General features: G+C 40.7%; 3 long non-coding RNA genes across 3 annotated transcripts in view; 1 reads left to right on the forward strand and 2 right to left on the reverse strand.

Moving 5' to 3' along the window:
* Positions 1-247: 247 nt before the first annotated feature.
* Positions 248-21,507, reverse strand: part of LOC139364408 (uncharacterized) — a 24,574-nt gene continuing 3,314 nt past the window's right edge. Inside the window, exons 2-3 of the long non-coding RNA XR_011626280.1 lie at positions 3,980-4,029; positions 248-258 (exon numbers count right to left, since the gene is read on the reverse strand). This is a non-coding gene — a long non-coding RNA (uncharacterized lncRNA). The remainder of the gene's footprint in view (positions 259-3,979; positions 4,030-21,507) is intronic.
* On the reverse strand, positions 9,416-13,531 carry LOC139364407 (uncharacterized). The gene is made up of 3 exons (XR_011626279.1): positions 13,405-13,531; positions 10,759-10,882; positions 9,416-9,554 (listed from the first exon to the last, which is right to left on the reverse strand). It is a non-coding gene; the product is annotated as an uncharacterized lncRNA (long non-coding RNA).
* LOC139364406 (uncharacterized) overlaps positions 12,998-21,507 on the forward strand; it is a 25,864-nt gene continuing 17,354 nt past the window's right edge. The window contains exon 1 of the long non-coding RNA XR_011626278.1: positions 12,998-14,648. This is a non-coding gene — a long non-coding RNA (uncharacterized lncRNA). The remainder of the gene's footprint in view (positions 14,649-21,507) is intronic.

Consider the following 21,507-nt stretch of genomic DNA (forward strand, 5'->3'; position numbering starts at 1 on the left):
AAATGAAGGCTGTCAGAGAGTTGGTCGTCTTGATGGCAAAGTCCAGAAAGACCTCTTCTGATGATGTAAATACTCTCAGAAGTCTGGTCCTCTATGGTGACTTTGTAATCTATCAACTTGGCGAGGCTACACTACATTTCCTAAAATTGGCTTTCTTACATATTACTAGCTATGGCGGTCACAAGGGAGAATCTTGAGAGACGTGGAGGGCACAAAGGAAGCAGCAAGCACTTTGTCATCTGCACACTTGTTGATGAGCTGCAGATTCATGGATAGGTGTGATATGGCAGTTAGGTGTGCAATTGCTCTGCCTGCCCCTGGACCCTCTTTCAGCTTCTCCAGCTCCTGAGCCAGGTGCATGTATCTCCATGACTATGGGCCCCAGCTTCTGCAGGAACCCATACCCTCAAGGTGAGAGACCATTCTGGTTTGTCCTGGTGGGTTCCAGCTAATGTTCGTGGACTCCAGCCTCCTCATACTTTCCCTTTCTGACTGCTTACCTTTTGAGCTTCTCATGTGGGCATCAGATATGGAAAAAACAACCTTAGAGACACTACTTAACTAGCTCCCTGTTATGGACTTCATATATTGAAGCCCTAACCCCCAGTGTGGCTATATTTGGAGATACGGCCTTTAAGAAATTAAGTAAGGTTAAAAAAGGTTAAAGTGTGGAGCCCTAGTCTGATCGATTTCCAGTACTTATAAGAAGAGACACCAGAGATTGATTTCTCTCTCTCTCTCTTTCTCTCTCTCTCCATGCACACACAGAGGAAAGGCCATGTGAGGACACAGCAATAAGGCAGCCATTTACAAGCCACATGAAGGCCCTCACCAAAACCCAAATTTGCCAGCACCTTGATCAAGGATTTCCAGCCTCCAGAACTGTAAGAAATAAACGTTATTTAAGCCACCCAGTCTGTGGTATTTTGTGATGGCAGCCCAAGCTAATTAATACACTCCCCAATCATGTAAGCCAATACCCTTTAGCAAATCAATCAATCAATCTATCTAATATATCTATCAATGATATCCTTTTTTTTTTTTTTTTTGGAGATGGAGTCTCACTCTGTTGCTGGGCTGGAATGCAGTGGTGCAATCTCCGTTCACTGCAACCTCTGCCTCCCTGGTTCAAGTGTTTCTCCTGCCTCAACCTCCCAAGTAGCTGGGACTACAGGTGCGTGCCACCATGCCCAGCTACTTTTTGTATTTTTAGTAGAGATGGAGTTTCACCATGTTGGCCAGGATGGTCTCAATCTCTTGACCTTGTGATCCACCCACCTTAAGCCACTGTGCCAGGCCTGAATGATATACTTGTATCCTAGTGATTCTGTTACTCTGGTTGAACTCTTACTGATACCACCTTCCTGGTGGAAGAATGACCTCCAAAAATATCCATTTCCTAATCTCTGAGCCTGTGAATGTTAAGGGATTCATAAGATGTGATTAAATTAAGGATCATGAGCTGTGGAGATTATCCTGGATTAGCTGGTGGGCCCTAAATGTAATCACAAGTGTTCTTACAAGAATGAGGCTGAGAGAGAGTTGGCAACCTAGAAGAAGCTGATGTGACCACTGAAGCCAGAGCCTGTGCTGCTGACTTTGCAGAGGCAGGAAGTGGACAGTAGCGAAGGCATGCAAGGAATGCAGCCCTAGAAGCTGGAAGAGAGAAGGGAGCTGGTTCTCCCCTAAAGCCTCCAGAAGGGGCATCTTGATTTCAGCTTAGTGTAACTAGTTTTGGACTTCTGATCTCCAGAGCTCTAAGAGAATAAATGTGTTTTGTTTTAAGCCATCAAGTTTGTGATAATTTGTTACAGCAAACTAATACAGTTTAGACAGTAATATATTACAACTAATAATAAGTTATTAAAAAACAGAAATCCACAAGTTCATTCTAATAGTAGATAAGTAGATAGATGATAGATAGATAATAACAGAATGAAAGAATACATGAATGTCATGTAGGGGAGAGGGAAGGCTCTTCCTTACAGTAAAAAGTTGACTAATAAATGTGGAAGGAATGGTGGAAAATCATCGTTTTGTAATCAATCCTTAGGCAAGAATCATCAATGAATGCTAAATTTAGGGGGAAATTGTGAGGATCAAGAGAAATCATAACTGTGCTGTTCAGTTACACCTTTATCAAGCGGTCAAAATTAGTATCACCAACAAGAGCAGATGGACATTGTGGACCTCCAGATGTGATATCCTGAGTAAAACAGATAATCACTTTTGTAGTACCATCTGGGGGTGCAAAACCTGTATCTAATTATGAGAAAACATCAGACAAAACCAGCTAAAGGAATGTATTATAAAATAACTGACTTCAGCTTTTCAAAAATGTCAATGGCATGCAATACAACAGAAGGTTATGGAACTGAGATTACAGGAGACTAAAAAGAAATGATACGTACATGCAATATATAATTGTGTCCTGGATCTTGTATTGGAGAAGGAGAGTGCTATTATTAGGGATATAAAATATTAAGAATATGATTGGGACAAAGAGATAATCAGAATATGGATGATAGATTAGGTGAAATTATAGCATCAATGTTAAGTATCCTGAATTGATTATCAGTGTTGTGGTTACATAAGAGAATAAACTTATTCTTAGGAAATACTAAAATTATAAGGGGAAAAGCAGTATGCCTTCAACCTATGAGAAAACATTTTAAACAAATACTGGGGGAAATGTTAGTATTCTCAAAAATCAATCAGAAAAACAACCTTGTAGAAAAATGATTATATAATACGTACAACAAATAACAGAAAAATATACACGATATATATTCAACTCTGTTGTAATTAAAGAAATACAAATCAAAACAATGAGATGCCATTTGTTACCCAGAGAGTGGCAAAGCTGAAAGAGTCTGGAAATATAAAGTGTTGGCACTGAAATGGAAAATGGTGGGACTACAAGATCATGTAGCTACTTTTAGAGAACAACTCACTATGGCCATATGCACAAAGAAGCAAGTACAGAAATGTTCATTGCTGTCATGTTTATGGTGAGAAACTAGAAGCAACATGAACGTATGTAGGAATATGGATAGAAACTCAAGTCCTTCCACTGAGTTAAAAAAAAAAAACTTGTAAAACGATATTACATTAAATTAAAAAGTCAGTAACAGGCCAGGTGCAGTGGCTCATGCCTGCAATCCGAGCACTTTGGGAGGCCGAGGCAGGTGGATCAGAAGGTCAGGAGTTCAAGACCAGCCTGGCCAACATAGTGAAAACTCATCTCTACCAAAAATACAAAAAATGGCTGGGCGTGGTGGTGGGTGTCTATAGTCCCAGCTACTTGAGAGGCTGAGGGAGGAGAATCCCTTGAACCTAGGAGGCGGAGGTTGCAGTGAGCCAAGATCATGCCACTGCACTCTAGCTTAGGCAACAGAGTGAGACTTAGTCTCAAGAAAAAAAAAAGTCAATAACAATAAATATACTACAAACAACACAGATGATTTTATGGCTCTATCTATCTGTATCTAAAATTATACAAGGGCAAGGAAGATGATCTTAAAGGACATGCATCAAATAAGAACTCAGGGTGAGGAGAGGATGAGGATTGCTCAGAGGTGACTTCAGCTTTATCTCTAGTGGTTTTTTGTTTGTTTTTTTTTTTGTAAAGGGAAATTTATTCCTATATTGCTCGCACAATTAAGGATTACATGTGTAATTAATGATTTCATATACAATTAAACATTAATTTAAAAATGTAGGCAGGAATCTTAACCTTCCCAAGACCATTTATAAATCAACTTTCTTTTCTATCTCCTAATAAATCAGCTACTGTAAGCATCGTGAATGAGGGCCACGCACTGTATAATGGTTCCCTCTGCCACTCTGGCTTCTATTTTTACCCTTCCTTGGAACCTCTGGGCATTTGATTTCAATCTGTAATGTCAAGATTTGGAAATTAAATTTGGGCAAGTTCAAAAGAAGAGTGTCTCTAAATGTAAGCAGCTTGGGTATTTACCTTTTCCCTGTTCAAATGTGTGCACAAGAACCTCTCTTCTGTCTTCATGTCTGTGAGAAAATTGGTGAGAAACAACATCAGGGAATCACTGATGGAGTTTGCATAATTACACATGTTGGCAGCTCTGTTCTTGGGGGATATTGTGAAATTAGGATATTTCTCTTCCCAAGCCTGATGACTAGAAAATTTGAATCTCACATACAACCACCAAGTCTCCTTAAGAATGTATGTGATGCCCTGTATAATTCTTAATGGACTTAGAATATCCCTAAAAATTCTATTGCAGCACTGCGGAGTATGAAAATTCAGAGAGCATACTCATTCTCAAGTTCAGTCACTTTGAAGAGTTTGTTGTTGATGTTGTTTTTAATGGAGAAACTGAGGCCCAGAGAATGGAAGTGAATTCTCAACATCACAGAACTGTTGGGCATGGTTGTGGGCAGATTCCAAGCCTTGATCACCCCCGAAAACACAACCATTGTATTCATGTGATACTACATTTGTGCAAATGTAAATTAGATGCTGGAGTGAATGGAGAAGAGGAAACTTCCCATCTTCTGTTACACCTGCCTGCACAAATCCTAACACAATGATACAGCCCAGTACAATGTGCATTTCCCCCATGGACATTGCCTGCTTAGGAGCCTATGGTCTAGGAGAGGGTTGAGATCACCAACATTGGTGATCTGCATGAGGATGAAGTGATGGTGAGAGACCCTAAAGAGAATGGGCCACATAAGGCATTACCTTCATTGACAAGAATAAAAATAAAAGTTGTGTTTTTCTGGCCCTCAGTGATAGATACAATTCTCCCCAATCATCAAGAAACTCATTCCTTCCCCTCAACAACGGGCAGAGGAAACACAGAGGGATGAAACTAACACTTCTCGGCTCTCACATGCTAGTGTTTTGCTGCTGTCCTCCTAGTTCTGAATGACAAGTGTGTCAATGCCAAAATTGTAAAAGCTGGTCCAGGTCGGATGTGTTCAATGTCACGATAAAAAAACAAAAAAAAAGGTGAAGTCCTACAGCCAGGTTTGAAAACGTAGCTGAACAGGTGTAGGTGAGGGGAATGCAGCTGAGAGGTAGTGCTGTTCACACATTTAACAGGTGGACATTGTGACTGGGTTTCTGAAGACATTCACATGGGGGAACATGCAGTGTAGTGTGTGTGTGGTCTATGAACAGATAACCCAGTGTTCTGATGTTTACTGACACAGTCTGACATTTACCCACTGTTCACCCTTGATTCTATGTTCTATAGAACAGTGATAATATAAGAGTCATTGTCAATCCTTGATGGGTTGAAGGAATGTGACTGGAATAGGAATGGAACCAAAACCTTGACTGGAATAGGAACAGAACCAAAACCTATCTTGCAAGATTTCTTTAGGAATCAAGTAGGATGACTTATTTAAAGTACCTAGTATTTTAAAGTGTTCATTATGCAGTTAGCACAAATTGCAGTATAAAACCCAGTAGAAGAGCACAGCTTAAAATCATGATTAGATTTCCATGTATGTCATTTCCTAGTTGTATCACCTGGGGCAAATTCCTGCCCCTCTCTGAGTTTCCACATTGGAAAATGAGGATTAAAGACCAATCTTGAAGTGTTGTTTGAGGTCTTACTGTGGCTGCATTTAACAAGACATAGTTCAAAACAAGAAAGGAGGTCATCTACCCTCCCTGAAAGGATCAGAGAACTTGGAGAAACATCTTCCATTTTTGATACCACATTCTACAAGGGTCAGTCACTGCCAAATCTGGGAGGGTTGAAGGAAAGTGGCCAGGAAGGAGGGAAAAGAACTGTATTGGCCAGGGTTCTCCAGAGAAACAGAATAAATAGGAGAGCTGTATATATATTATAAAGAATTCATTGATGTAGTTATGGAAGCTGAGAAGTCCCAAGATCTGTAGTAAGTAAGATGGAGACTCAAGAGCTTCGATGGTGTAGTTCCAGTCTGAGTCCAAGGCCTGAGAACCAGGACATCTGGTGGTGCAAGTTCTGGTTCAAAAGGTGGCAGGCAGCCACGTGTGGTGGTTTGTGTCTGTAATCCCAGCACTTTGGGAGGCTGAGGCAGGAGGATCACTTAACCCTAGGAATTTGAGACCAGCTGGGACAACATGGCAAAACCCCATCTCTACAAAAATACAAAAATATTAGCTGAGCATGGTCTCAGCTACTCAGGATACTGAGATGGGAGGATCACTTGAGCCCAGGAGGTCAAGGTTGCAGTGAGCTGTGATTGTGCCCCTGCACTCCAGCTTGGATGACTGAGGGAGACCCTGTCTGAAAAAAAAGAAAAAAAAAAAAAAAGGTGGCAGGCTCCAAACCCGAGAAGAGAATGTGTTTCAGTCTGAGTCTGAAGGCAGGAGAAGGCCAATGTCTCAGTTCAAGGCAGTTGGGCAGGAGGATTCCCTGCTCCTCATGGGAGGATCAGCCTTTTTGTTCCATTCAGGCCCTGAATTGATTGGATGAGGGCCACCCACATTAGAAGGAGGCATCTGGTTTGCTCAGTCTGCAGATTCCAATGTTAATCTCATCCAGAAACACCCTCACAGACACACCCAGAATAATGTGTGCCCAAATGTCAGGGCACCCCATGACCCTGTCAAGCTGACACATAAAATTAACCATCACAAGACCCAAAATCCATTTTCCCCAAAGGATAGTTATCTGTCTCATTTGTGAGCTAGGGGACTTGTTCTGGGAGACAATTATGTCCATGTTATGGAACACAGATTCTGATTCAATGTAAGAAAGAACTTTCTAGCATTCAGCGTCGTTGAGAATGAAATGAACTTCTTGGGGAATGCATTCTCTCTTATTGGTAATGCACAAACAGAAGCTAAACAAACCCTTGCGTAAGAGTCTGTCAAGGAGAATAAAGCATCAGCCGCAGGCCTTAAACAGTATACTGGACCAGAGGTTTCTTCCAAGCACGTGAGTCTACGGTTCTGTGATTTTGTGGAAGTGCTCCACAAATGAAGGTGGTGTTATAATTTGAAATCACACAGGACCAGGCACTTAATATATTTTCTCCAGGCAATAGCAACCCAATCATTCTCTCCCACTATAGTGCTCATGCGATGACACTGTCACTCAACAATCATCAGGTGCTCCCCATCACCTAGTGATGACACTCCAACACATTGGCCTGACATACAAACCCTTCTTCTAATAACCTCCAAACGTGTCTTCACAGCCTGATTGCTACTTTCCCATATGGACACCATGCTGCCACCCAGCATGTGCCTTGGGTTTTCAAGGCCCCTATGTTCTGTCCCTCATGAAAGGACATCACTCTGAATCCCTCAGTACTGGGTGTATTAGTCCATTCTCACCCTACTATAAAGAAATACCTGCAACTGGATAATTTATAAAGAAAAGAGGTTTAATCAGCTCATGGTCCTGCAGGCTGTACAGGCTTCTGTTTCTAGGGAGGCCTCAGGAAACTTACAATCATGATGGAAAGGGAAGCAGGCACATATATTCACATGGCCAGAGAAGGAGAGAGAGAAAAGGGGCAGGTGCTACACACTTTCGAACAACCGGATCTCATAAAAACTCTGTCATAAGAACAGCAAGAGTGAAGTCCATCCCCATGATTCAATCACCTCCCACCAGTCCCCTCCTCCAACACTGGGAATTATAATTCAACATGAGATTTGGGTGGGAACACAGAGCTAAACCATATCACTGGGCTAAGTAATCCTCCTGTGAGTTTCCTAGGCCTAATGCTCTGACCCACATGCCAGCATATGCTACGCTGCATTGCAATTGCCTGGTCACTTGAGTCTATCACTCAAGTGAACCAAGAGCCCCTCAAGAGGAGAAGCTATGGCATGCTTGCTGTTGTGTCTAAATACTTCAATGCCTGGCATGTAGTAACTGTCTCACATAACATTTACTGACTTGAAGTGTGTCTTTTATGGACTCCTTTCCATCTGCCACCTTCTAAATTCCTGCAGTGTTCTTTTTTTTTTTTTTTTTTTTTTTTTGAGACGGAGTCTCGCTCTGTCACCCAGGCTGGAGTGCAGTGGCCGGATCTCAGCTCACTGCAAGCTCCGCCTCCCAGGTTTACGCCATTCTCCTGCCTCAGCCTCCCGAGTAGCTGGGACTACAGGCGCCTGCCACCTCGGCCGGCTAAGTTTTTGTATTTTTAGTAGAGACGGGGTTTCACTGTGTTAGCCAGGATGGTCTCGATCTCCTGACCTCGTGATCCGCCTGTCTCGGCCTCCCAAAGTGCTGGGATTACAGGCTTGAGCCACCGCGCCCGGCCTCCTGCAGTGTTCTAATCATATCTCCACAATGTCATTCATCCAATAATGTATTCATCCAATTGACATTGTTTAAATGTCTTTTAGGTGCCAAACTCTATGCTGGGTTTTGGGGATAGATTGGGGACTAGAACATAATCTTGTCTCTCAGGAGGCTTATATTCTACTAGGCAATAAAGACAGGCAAATAGGCAATGATAAGACACTGTCCTGGAGGTATCACAATAATCTCTTTCACTGGATAGAGAGCTCCAGAAGGCATGGATTAGCTAAGTTATTTCATCTCTGTTTCTTCAATGCCTAACCCAGTAAATAGTATGTAATTGCTGAATGAATACGTAAGTATAGGTAATCCTGTACTTACGCCAGTAACTTGGTCATGTCTTCCTATCCAGGCAAACCATTGAGATCTTAAGCAATCCCAGAATTTTAGAGCTGCAAGGAACCTCAAAGATCGAGGAGTCCAGTTCTTTCTCTATGATTTTAATTCCTTCCACAATATCCCAACAATCAATTTTGTGGAAAGAAGTATGAACTCCTAGGCATGGATGTGTCATGCAAAAATAAGATGATACTGTTTTTGCTGATGTTTAGACATAATAGAGATGGAAATTTTAAAAGCACATTTTCCAAGTTAACCCGTGTTCTGTCTATAGCTGGTACCTATTGGTGTTGCTCTGGTTCTCCATAAGTACAGATAATGTGACACAGAGGTCCCATCCTGTAACAGCAAGCACTATGATCACAGCCTACTAATTCCACACACCAGTCATCCCAGCACACTCAAATAAAAGAATTTGGACAGTTTGTTGAAATTCACTGTGATCCTATTTGTTTCGGAATTAAAACATTAATTGGGTATGTGCGACAATTCATTTTGGTTCCTTTGGATTGGATTGCTGTGCAAATGAGTAGTGAATACAAGGGAAATATTTAACCTAATTGAACATGAATATGCTCAATTTCTGAGTCCTCTTCAAACCACTTTGGCAACTGTGTTATTGAGGACGAGTAATGAAAGTGCTGAACACAAATTTTCATCAATTTTTTTAAAGCACTTGCTAGTTTCTATAGCACTGATCTTGAGCCAATAGCAGCAGCAACTTGATAAACTAATTTGTGTGATATGGTTGAATTTTTAAAAGTCTTTAACATCTTCTTGCCACCTCCTGTTCAGGAGAATGCATGAGGCTTTGCAGCATGAGGACTCAGGGGAGTTTGAGGACCTCTGTGAGCTTATGAAGTCTGTGTTTTAAATGACTTGCAAGATAAGATGAGTTGTTATACTCCCATCCTAAGGACAAAGTCAAATGATAGAAATTAAGGTTAGGGGATTTAGAGGACATCAAAGCATTTTTATGCCCTTGAGAACAAGCTTGTAAACATCTGGTAAGGACATGAATTGAATTGATAGGAACCAGGGTTATATTAACTAGGATGCAGATGCTTCATGCTGAAGCTTTGGAAATACAAACTTAGGTTCACATTGCAACTCTGCTTCTGACAAGCCGTGTCACCTCAGCCTACAAACCTCATCTTTCTGCCTTGTAAGATCAACCATGAAGGATGGTTGGGAGAAGATGAGATAATGCATCCAAAGGAATCAGCATAGTGCCCAAAACATACACTTAGAAATGTAATTTTTCTTCCCCTTATGGAGCACTTGAGTCCATACATACACGTGTGCACAGTCTGTGCAAACAGCAAATTCAAGGATTCAGTTTGGCGGTTCATTAAAAAGGAAGCCTCCACAGAAGAGTTATGGGAGTGATTGATTAACCACTGCAATTCATTATGAAGGCCAGGAGGGAAGATATTACTGTGACAAATTGCTTAGTTTTCTGTTTTTACGTTAATGCATTTGCCAGCACAAGAGGAGGGGAGAAAAAATAAACAAAAGAAGTTCTAGTGTCAGAGAACCTCTTATTGATTGGGTTCTGCATGATAATCTCATTAAGAATGAGAAGACATTGTTTCTGTCTAAGTGTGATGGCAGCCCCACCCGGGGACAGGAGAATGGCCAGGGTGGCCTCAGGGCATTGCCCCTCCAGCCCTCAGATTCTGTACTCTTAGTATTCCCCTCCCACCTTTTCTAAAGCAGGGATGGTGGGAAGAAAAGAGAGGAGAGAAGGGTAAATGAAAGCAATTATTTTATTCTTTGACAATGGCTTGACTATGTGATAGTGAAGAGCCTCAAGTCTCAGTTTCTATTTCTATAAAATGGGTATAAAATCACCTACTTTTAAAAGACAGAGTATGTATTAAATTAGACAAATGTCACTTATCACTATCTGATACTATGTTATATATTCATTGTCTCCTTTTTGTATCATGGGTCTCCCCACTAAATTAGGGTAACAATGTTGTGTGCTTTGTTCACTACTGTGTTCTCAGCATCTAGAACCCTGCCTAACACATAGTTGGTGCTATATAAAAAATCAGTTGAATTAATGAATGAATAATGTATATGAGGGGTTTAACACAGCGTCATTACATACTAAGATCTCAAGATTGGTGGCTTTCGGATGAGATCGGGTGTGTTCAGGGTGGTGTGGCCGTAGACTCAACATTGGTGGCTTTCAAAACCTTAGTGAACAGGTGATGGAAAGTTCATCTTGGGATCTGTGAAAGCAAGTTAGACTTAGCTTTGAATCCAGCCACGGATCGGGTAGATTGGTGCAAGGAGGTGGCATAACACAATTGGAATCCTCAAATCCCAGGGGCATGAATGAATCAAAGGTCACTGCCTGTGGGCTGGAGTTACAAGAGGTGAGACTGAGGTCCTGGATTGGTGTTGGCCTGTGGCCTCATCCTGAGATGGAGGCTTATTGAAGCTCCGCTCCTGGGAAGTAAGGGGGCGGGGACATCAGTGCTTTTTCCCTGTGGGCATGGCCTCCCATGTCTTACATGGGCAGGGGCACCTTGGAGAGCACAAAGGTGGTTCTCAGTCCCAAAAAGTACTTCTTCCTTGAAAGCCCTTGTCACCTACATCACTGCTCCCCAACCAACCCCCAGGGCTAAGTTAGAGCCTTTTGTTACGAGGTCCAAGCGCACCTCTCCTCTCCTACACACGAACGTGGGTGCCTTTCCTGAGACTCATATCATGAAGCAGGGATGGCTTCTGAATGTTCCCTGCTTTATTCCCAGCATCTAGCATAGTCCCTGGCCCATTATATGGGTTCGATGAAGTCTGTAGAGTGAATGAGTGAAGTGCATCCATTATATAGGTAAACAAGAAAACTCTTGTTTACACCCCCTGCCTCTGTCTCTCTCTCTCTCTAATTCAACCACTGCCACTTGTACTTCATTAACAAAAAAAAAAAAGGTTATAACTCTTTGAGCACCAGGATTTCCTATGCAGATTCAGATATGCAGAAAACAGGCACACTTTGGGCCAGGAGACTCCACTGAAGAGTACCGACTGTGATTGGCAGGCGTCTACGTATTCTATGAGAGTTAGCTCCCACCTAAAGGTGCCCCTTTAGTCCCGCACAGAGATGTCTTTGTGCCCAGGGGGCTGGGGCCATGCTAAGGGGTGACCCTGAGCACCAGGCCATGGGGAGCAGAGAATGAGAGCCTCTGGAAGCCTGTCACATAGCTCAAGGCCAGCCTGACGCTGCAGCCCATGGTGCAAACAGTTGATTTATTTCAGAGGGATGCATTTGCATTCCAGCTGCTGGCCCAGGGAAGCTTCTCTTTTCCCATTTGCCAAGCACATGCACTCACACACCCCCGTACATATACTCACACTGTCACAACCCCCCCCGCCCACACACAACCACCCAGGCACACTCACACTCACAGACACATGTACACTCTCACACATATTCACACACATATTCACACACATCTTACATGTATAACACAGTCACACATACACTTACACAGATACACACAAAGTCACACACACGTACTTTCAATCCTACACACACATACACACCAACTGCATATACTCACACACAACACATAATACATACTTTCTCTTTCACACATAAAGTAACACACACTCATATATACACTCACACATATTCACACTTTACATATACTCATACGGTCACACACTTAAACTCACAAACACACACAGAAACACCCTGGCCAAAATAGAAGGGACAGGTGAGACTCCCTAATTCCTAAAGGAGGCAATGTCCAGGCTCCTCCCCTGTACCTCTGAGTCTGAGGCCCCCGGTTCCTGGCTGGGGCTCTGAGCCATTTTGTTCCACAGAAACGGGGCCCCACAAGCCCCCTGGTCAGCTGGGCCTTGGGCACCCCTGTCCTGGCCTGCCCCACCCTGTTTCCTGCTGAGTTCCCCACCCCAGCTATTGAGGACCCTTCCTCTTTCCCCTTCCCTGTCTCTCTCAGCAAATAATGAACTCCCTAGCTTCCCTGTCCCTTCCATCTCCCACATCCTTGGGTCATTCCCCCTCCCCTGGCTTCCCACTTCCCCAGCAGTAAATGGCAGCACGTCATGGAAAAAATCACACAGGCTTTGGAGTCAATAGGCATGGGTCTGCCTCCTGCCTGGTCACTTTCTGGCTGTGTGGATTTGGGAGGTAAGGCACCCTTTCAGGTTCCAAATTTCCTTATCTGTCAAATGAGATCATTTATATTTCAGATAAACAAATAAATGAGATAAGGAATGGAGGAGTGCCAAGACGGGTACCGAGGGCACCAGTCTGCGCTCGGTATGCATTCACTTCTCTCTCTTTCTTCCTGCCAAGGTTAATCCCTCCATCTGGGCAGCCCCTCATCCGGGCTGAAGTCCGTCACCCTTTACTGTATCAGTCAACTTCTCCTTCAAACACTGACCTTTTCTCCATGTGGCTTCTGCCCCTTGACCTGCACCCTGACACAATCTTCGCTTCCTAAAGAAAGCCTCGCTTGACAACGCAGTAAATTACTACAGAACTTACCATATCGATCTTCATTTCCTTCTCCCACTTCCTCCACCCTTGCTCACTGCAATCAGGTTTCTATTCACCCACCCCCGGTCCCTTTAAATTACACTCCCTGCCTCCTTGCTTCCTTGTGGTACTCAGTGCCCAATTCAGTCACATCCCCTCAACACCTCCACAGTGCAGATGACATCATTCACTTCCTTCAGCAAGGGGTAGGAGGGCGAGGTGGCCAGAGGCACACAGCCTTACTTCAAATCCTGGCTCAGCCACTCCCCAGCGGTGCAGGCTCAGGCCAGCCACATGCTCTCTGTAAGCCTCAGTTTCATCACCTATAAAATGGTACTACAAGAAGCACCAGCCTTATTGGTTGTTGTAAGGACTGCATGAGATAATGCATGTTGAGTGTTGCCCATGTGACAAGTGTTCAATATCATTATTGCTGATTATGACCCTTAGAATCTTCTCCTCCTCAGAAACCTGAGGCTCCAACATCCTGTTGACATCCTTCCCAGTCTTTACACATGGGACCTCTCCAGGGCTCTGTCTTCAAGCTTCAGGGTCTATCCTATAAAATATTATGCTCTTCCACCACTGCCCCATCTTCTCCCATGGCCCCACCTCCATACCTCTGGTCTCAATGTCTCTCCTGTGTCCCACATCTGGACTGTCGTGGGACTTTTGCACATCTCTTTCTGGAAGAGACTCTCTCTGCCTGGGTTTAGACTACCATCCTTGGTCTCACAGCAGGGGAGCGGAGTGATCAGGTTATTCTTTAGTGAGAGTACTCCAGAAGAAATAGGGCCTGAAAACAGCAACCCTGATGAGGAGGTAGCTGCCAGCAGGGCAAAGGAAAGGGACACTAACTTTGAGCGCTTGTCCCGTTAGATCTAATGTCAGTCCTGCAAGGTGAGCACTAATGATCCTGTTTCAAAGATGAAGGGCTGGAAATGAATCTAACTCCAAACCCCATGCTCCACCCACTCTGCCACACTCTATCTGAAACAGTATCAATTTTAAATACACTTTTCCCCAGACACTGTGCCAGTTACTCTATCATTTTAATGCTTCCAGTGACCCTAGAATGGAGTTATTCCCATTTTACAGATGAATAAACTGAGGTTTAGTGGCTTTCTCAGGCTGAGGCCAATTTTGAGGTTAGTTCAACTACTGATAAAACATATTCTATTTGATACCTAATCTCTGTCCTTGACTCTCTACCTGCCACATTTAATATGCATGCACATACATAACTAAGTTCTGAAGAGAGAATCTTCCAGAGGTACCCTTGCTAGAAGGGCTGATGGAGTCCAATCCCAGAGTGCAAGTCTAGGTAGAGTTGCCTTTTAACACCAAAACTTGAGGTGAAAACTAGACTTTTTGACTGCATTATATTTTGGCCTGTTACAAGAACTCTTCAAATCAAAAGGCAGCTCCATATTTCATAATCTACTAAGATTTCAAGGGTTAGTGCAATTTTCCACAGATAACAAAAGGTAAGTTCAAGGAAATTGTTCTTTGCTTATGAATGAGATATTACTTGGCTTTCTCTGGGGAAACAGGCTTTTACTTCCATAAAAACAAGTATAAAGAATGCAATAGCTGGTCGAGTGAGCCTAAGTTTAGTTATGAGACATGTGAGTGGCTTTCACTATATGATGCTACACTCAGAAATTTCAGATTTGGGTAAATTAGAAGAAAATGTTGTTTAAAATGTTTTTTAAACAACAACAACAACAAAACACTGTCGCAGAATTGAGAAGCCCGAGGTTAAAGTCTCATCTCTTGAATAGTTAATATATTCACATAGCACAAACATCAAAAAGTGTAAAAAGATATGTACTGAGAACTTTGCTACCCACTCTATTTCCCATCCTCCAATTTCTATCCCTTTGCAAAAGTAATCACTGTTATTATTTGGCTGGTGCAAAAGTAACTGCTCTCCACGCAGAGCTGTGTGGAGTCTCAATAGAGCAGCTGCTCAGGCACATACAGAGACCCAGGAGCTTTACAAATCTTTGGATTTGATTATTTAATTGCTTCGTAACAGATGAGCAAAAAAGGTAGTTTAAATTCACAAAGATATTATCTCTCACTGTTTCTGAGGAAAAGAAACTTAAGAGATCTTGCTGGAAGATTCTGGCTTAGGGTCTGTGATGATGTTGAATTCAACTTGTTGGCCAGGGCTGCAGTTATCTGAAGAACTGATAGATGCTAGAGGATCTGCACCAAAACTCTCATACGGCTGTTGACAGGAGGCCTCAGTTCCTCTGAGGATGCTCACAACATGGCAACCAGCTTCTCCCAGATCAAGGGATCCAAGAGAGAAAGAAAGGAACCAAGATGGATGCTACTGTGTTTTTCATAACCTAATCATGGAAGTGACATACCATAACTTATGCCAAATTGTAGTAGTCATCCATACCAAAACCGGGACAGTGTAGAGGGAACTATACAAAGCATGAACATCAGAAGGTGGGGATAGCTGGAGATCATCTTAGGTGTTCATTACCACAACATTGTTAAGGGTCATTATAGAAAAACTGCTGAAACACAAAGACAAATAGACCATCTTAAAAGCAGCCAGAGAAGAAGGAATAATACATTTGAAAGTGCAACAATAGGACAGAATCAATGGAAGCCAGAGGCAATGGAATAATATCAAAATGCTTACAAATTAAAAATGATTAAATTCAAATGACAACCTAGAATTCTTAACCTGACAAAAATATCTTTCATAATGAAACTGAAACAAAGAAATTTTAGACAAGCAAAAATTAAGAGAATTCACTAGCAACAGATTTATCTTAAAATAAATATTAAAAGCATTCTTGAGGCAGAAGGAAATTAATCCCAAATGGAAGTCTGGAGATACAAGAAAGAATGAAGAGCTACGAGAATGGTAAATCTGTAGGCAAACTAAATTACTTGCTCTATAAAACAATAATATAATATTTTGCAGTTAAAAATATAAAACAACAATAGTGTAAGAAAGGTAGATTAATGGAGTTCAAGCATTTTAAGATCTTTGCATTGTCAGAGAAGTGGTAAATGTGATAATCTATGTTCAACAGTAGTAAGAAAATAGTGCATGTTTCAGGCCAATTATACATAAAGGTTATCACTAAAATAATGCTTTTTTAAAAGAGATAATTATCAACCTAACTGGGATGTTCACATAGCATAATAAAATAAATACTTATTCCAAAAAAAAAAAAGAAAGAATAGAAAAAGGATAGCATTTAAGTAGAAAAAAAAATAGACAGCAATGATAGATATAAACCAAAATCTTTAAGTAATTATATTAAAAGTAAATAGAATATATCAAATAAAATAGAAAGAATTTCATACTGTATTAAAAATAATCCTTTGGAAGGCCCAGGTGGGTGGATCATTTGAGGTCAGGAGTTCAAGACCAGCCTGGCCAACATAGTGAAACCCCATCTCCACTAAAAATACAAAAATTAGCCGGGCATGGTGGTGTGCCCCTGTAATCCCAGCTACTCGGGAGGCTGAGGCAGGAGAATCCCTTGAACCCAGAAGGCAGAGGTTGCAGCAGTGAGCCGAGATGGTGCAGTGGCACCCTGGGTGACAGAGTGAGACTCCATCTCAAAAAAAAAAAAAAAAGAAAGAAGGAAAGAAAGAAAGAAAGAAGGAAGGAAGGAAGGAAGGAAGGAAGGAAAGAAAGAAAGAAAGAAAGAAAGAAAGAAAGAAAGAAAGAAAGAAAGGAAGAAAGAAAGAAAGAAAGAAAGAAAGAAAGAAAGAAAGAAAGAAAGAAAGAAAGAAAGAGAAAGAAAGAAAGAAAGAAAGAAAGAAAGAAAGAAAGAAAGAAAGAAAGAAAGAAAGAAAGAAAGAAAGAAAGAAAGAAAAGATGAAAAGAAAAGGGTGGGAAAAAATATATTATGCAAACGTTAAATAAAAGAAAACAGATGTAAGTAGACAAAAATTAGACCAAGTGGATTTTAAGGAAACAATGAGTAGAAATTAAGGCAAATATTTCTTAATGAAAAAGGGTTAAAACACCAAAAAGTTATAACAAATATAAATGTTTATGCACTTAATCACATAGGTGCAGAGAATAAAAAATGGACAGAAATAAAATTTTAGAAAAGAAATGAGAAAACACACAAACACATAATCACAGTAGATTTTAGCATCTCTTTTTATTAATTATTAAAATAAACATACAAGGACAAAATTCAGTAAGGAAGCAAAAGATTTGAATAGCCTCATTGTTTTAGTTCTGTCAGTTTTTGCTGCAAGAGTTTTCAAGATCTATAGTTAGATGGAAACACATTTAGAATTCCTGTTAATTTTTGAAGCATTTACTCTTAGTATTATGAACTACCCTTTTTATTTCGAGTCATATTCTTTGCTCAGAAGTCTTTGCTATTAACATAGACATTTCAGCTCCCTTATGACTAGCATTTCCAGGGATAGCTTTTTCATCTTTTTGCTTGTTATTAACCTGTATCCTTAGATTTAAAATGTGATTCTTGTAGACGTGATAGAGATGAGTCTTACTCTTAGTCTTACTTTTTCATTCATTAGACAATCTCTACCTTTCTTTTCTTTCTTCTTTTTTTTTTTGAAATGAAGTTTCACTCTTGTCCCCCAGGCTGGAGTGCGATGGCACGATCTCAACTCACTGCAACCTCAGCCTTCTAGGTTCAAGCTATTCTTCTGCCTCAGCCTCCTGAGTAGCTGGGACTATAGGCATGTGTCACCATGCCTGGCTAATTTTTGTATTTTTAGTAGAGACAGGGTTTTTCCATATTGGTCAGGCTGGTCTTAAACCCCTGACCTCAGGTGATCCACCTGTCTCGACCTCCCAAAGTGCTGGAATTACAGGCATGAGCCACCGCACCCAGCCATCTCTATCTTTTAATTGGAGTGTTTACACTATTTACTATGTCATTATTAATATGTTGGGCTTAAGTCTCTCCTTTTTGTTATTTTTTCTTTTTGTTATTTTGTTATTTATTTGTTCTATCTTTTTTTGTGTTTTGTTTTCCCACTTTTCTTACCTTCTTTGATTTAACTGAGCATTTTCATATTCTATATTATCTCCCTTACTAGATTATTAGCTATACTTCTTTGTTGTACTTTATATTCATTTTTTCTATTACAGTAAACATCTTTAACACATTGTCATACATCTTCCAATAGTCTAATCCCACTTTGTATATAATGTAAAAACTTTGCAGATATTCGCTTACATTTCTCTCCACCAGAACTTTGTGCTACTTTTGTCAAATAATTTACTTGTGCATTTTATAAATCTCAAATATATTGCTGTTAATTTTTTGCTTAAAAAGTGAATAGTATAAGGACTTCTGCTTCTGACCAAAATAGAGTAGAAACAAATAGATTGTCCTCCCACATGAAACAACTCAAAAACAAGCAGACCGAATAAATAAAACTGTAGTTTTCAATACACAGGAAGCAGGCAAAAAAGGACGGTAATCATGAGAGACAGGAAACAAACAAGGTGAGTCATGTGATTGCACCAGTGGAGTAAGGAAGAGAAGAGAGTTGCACAGAGAAAGAACTCGGATATATTAAGAGCCTCCCTTGAGCAGCAACACTAGGAAAGAGCTATCCAAAATAATTAGAGGGAGCAGTATTCAGTTCTCAGCGGGGCTGGGAATAGTGTTAGTTCCCTAAAAGTGGAATTTATTTGGAAACAAAAGCCTTTTCTAAATAACTTGTGGGTCAAAAAAAATCAAAAGGTAAATTTACTAGGAACTGAACAAAAGTGAAAACAGTGTAACAAAATTTGCAGGGTGCTACAAAAGCAGCACTTAGGGGGAAATTCATAGCACTAAACACCTATATTAGAAAAGAAGATATGTCTCAAGTAAATGACCTTAGCTTCCACCTTGAGAAGCAAGAAAAATGAAGAGTAAATAAACTTAAAGTAGAAGAAAGAAAACGATGAAAATCAGAATGGAAAAAAAATTAAAAGCTGAAAAACGATAGAGAAAATTAAACAAAAAACAAAAGCTGGTTTGTTAAAGAAGATAAATAAAATTGGAGAACTCTAGCCAGGCTGATCAGGAAAAAGAGGGAACACATTACTAATATTAGCAATGAGAGTGGCAATGCCACTACAGAATATAGATATTAAAAGCATTATGAGAAAATATTATGAACAACTTTAAATCCTCTTTAAATCATTGAGCATATTTATAATACCTGATTAAAAGTATTTGTGCCTGCTGTTTCCATAATCTCAGTCATTTCAGGTTTATATATTGGATGTTTTAAATTATGGGTTTAATTTTCTTGCTGACGTTTTCCTGCTTCTTTACACATCTATCAAGTTTTTATGTGTGTTTGACATTGTAAATGTCAGTATTATTCAGTATCTAGACTGTGTTGATGTACTTTAAAGAGTGCTGGCCGGGTGACCTGGTGACTCATGACTGTAATCCCAGCACGTTGGGAGGCTGAGGTGGGTGGATCACCTGAGTCAGGAGTTCAAGACCAACGTGGCCAAAGTGGTGAAACTTCATCTCTACTAAAAATACAAAAAATTAGCTGGGCATGATGGCAGGCACCTGTAATCCTAGGTACTTGGGAAGCTGAGACAGGAGAATTGCTTGAACCCGGGTGGAGGTTGCAGTGAGCTGAGATCACACCACTGCGCTCCAGCCTGGGCAACAGAACAAGACTCCATCTCAAAAAAAAAAAAAAAAGTACTGAAGTATGCCTTGTCAGGTAGCTAAGGTACTGTGGAGCAGCTTGGCTTTCTGGAGACTTGTTTAGGACAATTCTAGAGCAGTCTTTCTCTAGGTTTACCTTAGTCCTATTGCTAAAGCATGACCTTTACATTGTCTCTTCTGAATGTACTGGGAGTTCAGTTATTTCATTGCATGATGGCTGGTCAGAATTCAAATGTCTCCCATGTCTCTGTGAGCTCTGAGAATTGTTCAGTTTACAGTTACCCAGTAGTAGTTCTTTGTCCAGCCTCGTGGAGTATCACTGAAGCATGTGCTATTTAGTATTCGACTAAAGACTCAAGAGGGTGCATATGCAGATTTATGGAGCTTCTTTTATTGAATAGCTCCCTCCCCTCCAGTACCTGGGTCTGATGTCCAGCTGTATAGGTCTCCACAAACTACGATCTCTGTTTCTCAACTCGGCAAGATCACTGTGCTCTGCTGGTCTGCTCCCTAAATCATGGTCCAGAAAGTGCCCTAGACAGATAGTCAGGGGACCTGAGTGATGGCCTTGTTCGTTATTCAGATATCACAGTCCTGTGCTGCCTATTGTATAATGCCTGAAGACAATTATTTCATTTATTTTACATATTTTGTTCAGTTTTCTAAATGTTTACTGTGGGAGAACAAGTCCAGTGTCAGTTTCTCTGTCATGGCCAGAAGCAGAAGTTGACTCATTTATGTATGCAGGTGTATTTATCAAAGCTTGCTGTACAATTTTCTTGGTGTCATGCATAGAAAAAAGCCTTTATATTAACTTATATTTTCTGCCAGTACCTTTAATGGCTTTATAGTTATTAATATTAAATTCTTTAGGCCATGTAGACTTTATTTTGGTAAGAGATGTAAGGCATTAGTCTAGCTTTTCACAAATGGTTAGCCAATTGTGCTAACCCAATTTTCTAAATAATCTATCCTTTCCTTAGAGGTATAAAATGCCTCCTTTATATACTAAATTTACCTGTAATTGCATCTATATCTTGACTCTTTTTTTTTTTCAGATAAATTGTCCATTGCTGAAGCAGTATAGGAAAATTACTCTGAGTTCCAAAATACTGACTTACAAACTAATTGTTAAAGCACACTCCACAGAAAGAAAATGTGCTACAATGAAAATAACATGGGATGTAGAGGCAAAGAATATTGACTCAACTCTCTGTTCTACTGCATATTCTCTGTATAACATTGGTCAAGTCACTAAACCCATGAGCATCAGTTTCTTCAGTAGTAAGATGGGAACAATGACATTCCATTATTTCCACTTCACTTTTAAAGCTCTGTATTCCAGCAGGACAGAACTTCTCCGTATTCATAAGATATTTTCCTTTTAAACATCTCCACATCCTGGCCCACACTGTTATCTCTATTTGAAATAGCTTTCTTATTTTCTTCTCTTGGTGGTGAACTCTTATTCACCTTGCAATAAATAGATATGCCATCTCTTCTCTGGTGCTAGATTCTCCAGCTACTTAACCCTTTTGCTCCCAACAGTCTGCACCCACATCTCATTGTGCTATAATTATTTATTTACACATCTGTCTCTTGTGGCTGATTTCAAACTCCCTGGCAATAGAAGCTGTATTTTTCTTATCATTCTCTAATCATCAGAATTAACAGGAGGTGCTCAGTG

This window comes from Macaca nemestrina, chromosome 7, assembly GCF_043159975.1.
Source record: "Macaca nemestrina isolate mMacNem1 chromosome 7, mMacNem.hap1, whole genome shotgun sequence".
Classification (NCBI taxonomy): Eukaryota; Metazoa; Chordata; class Mammalia; order Primates; family Cercopithecidae; genus Macaca; species Macaca nemestrina.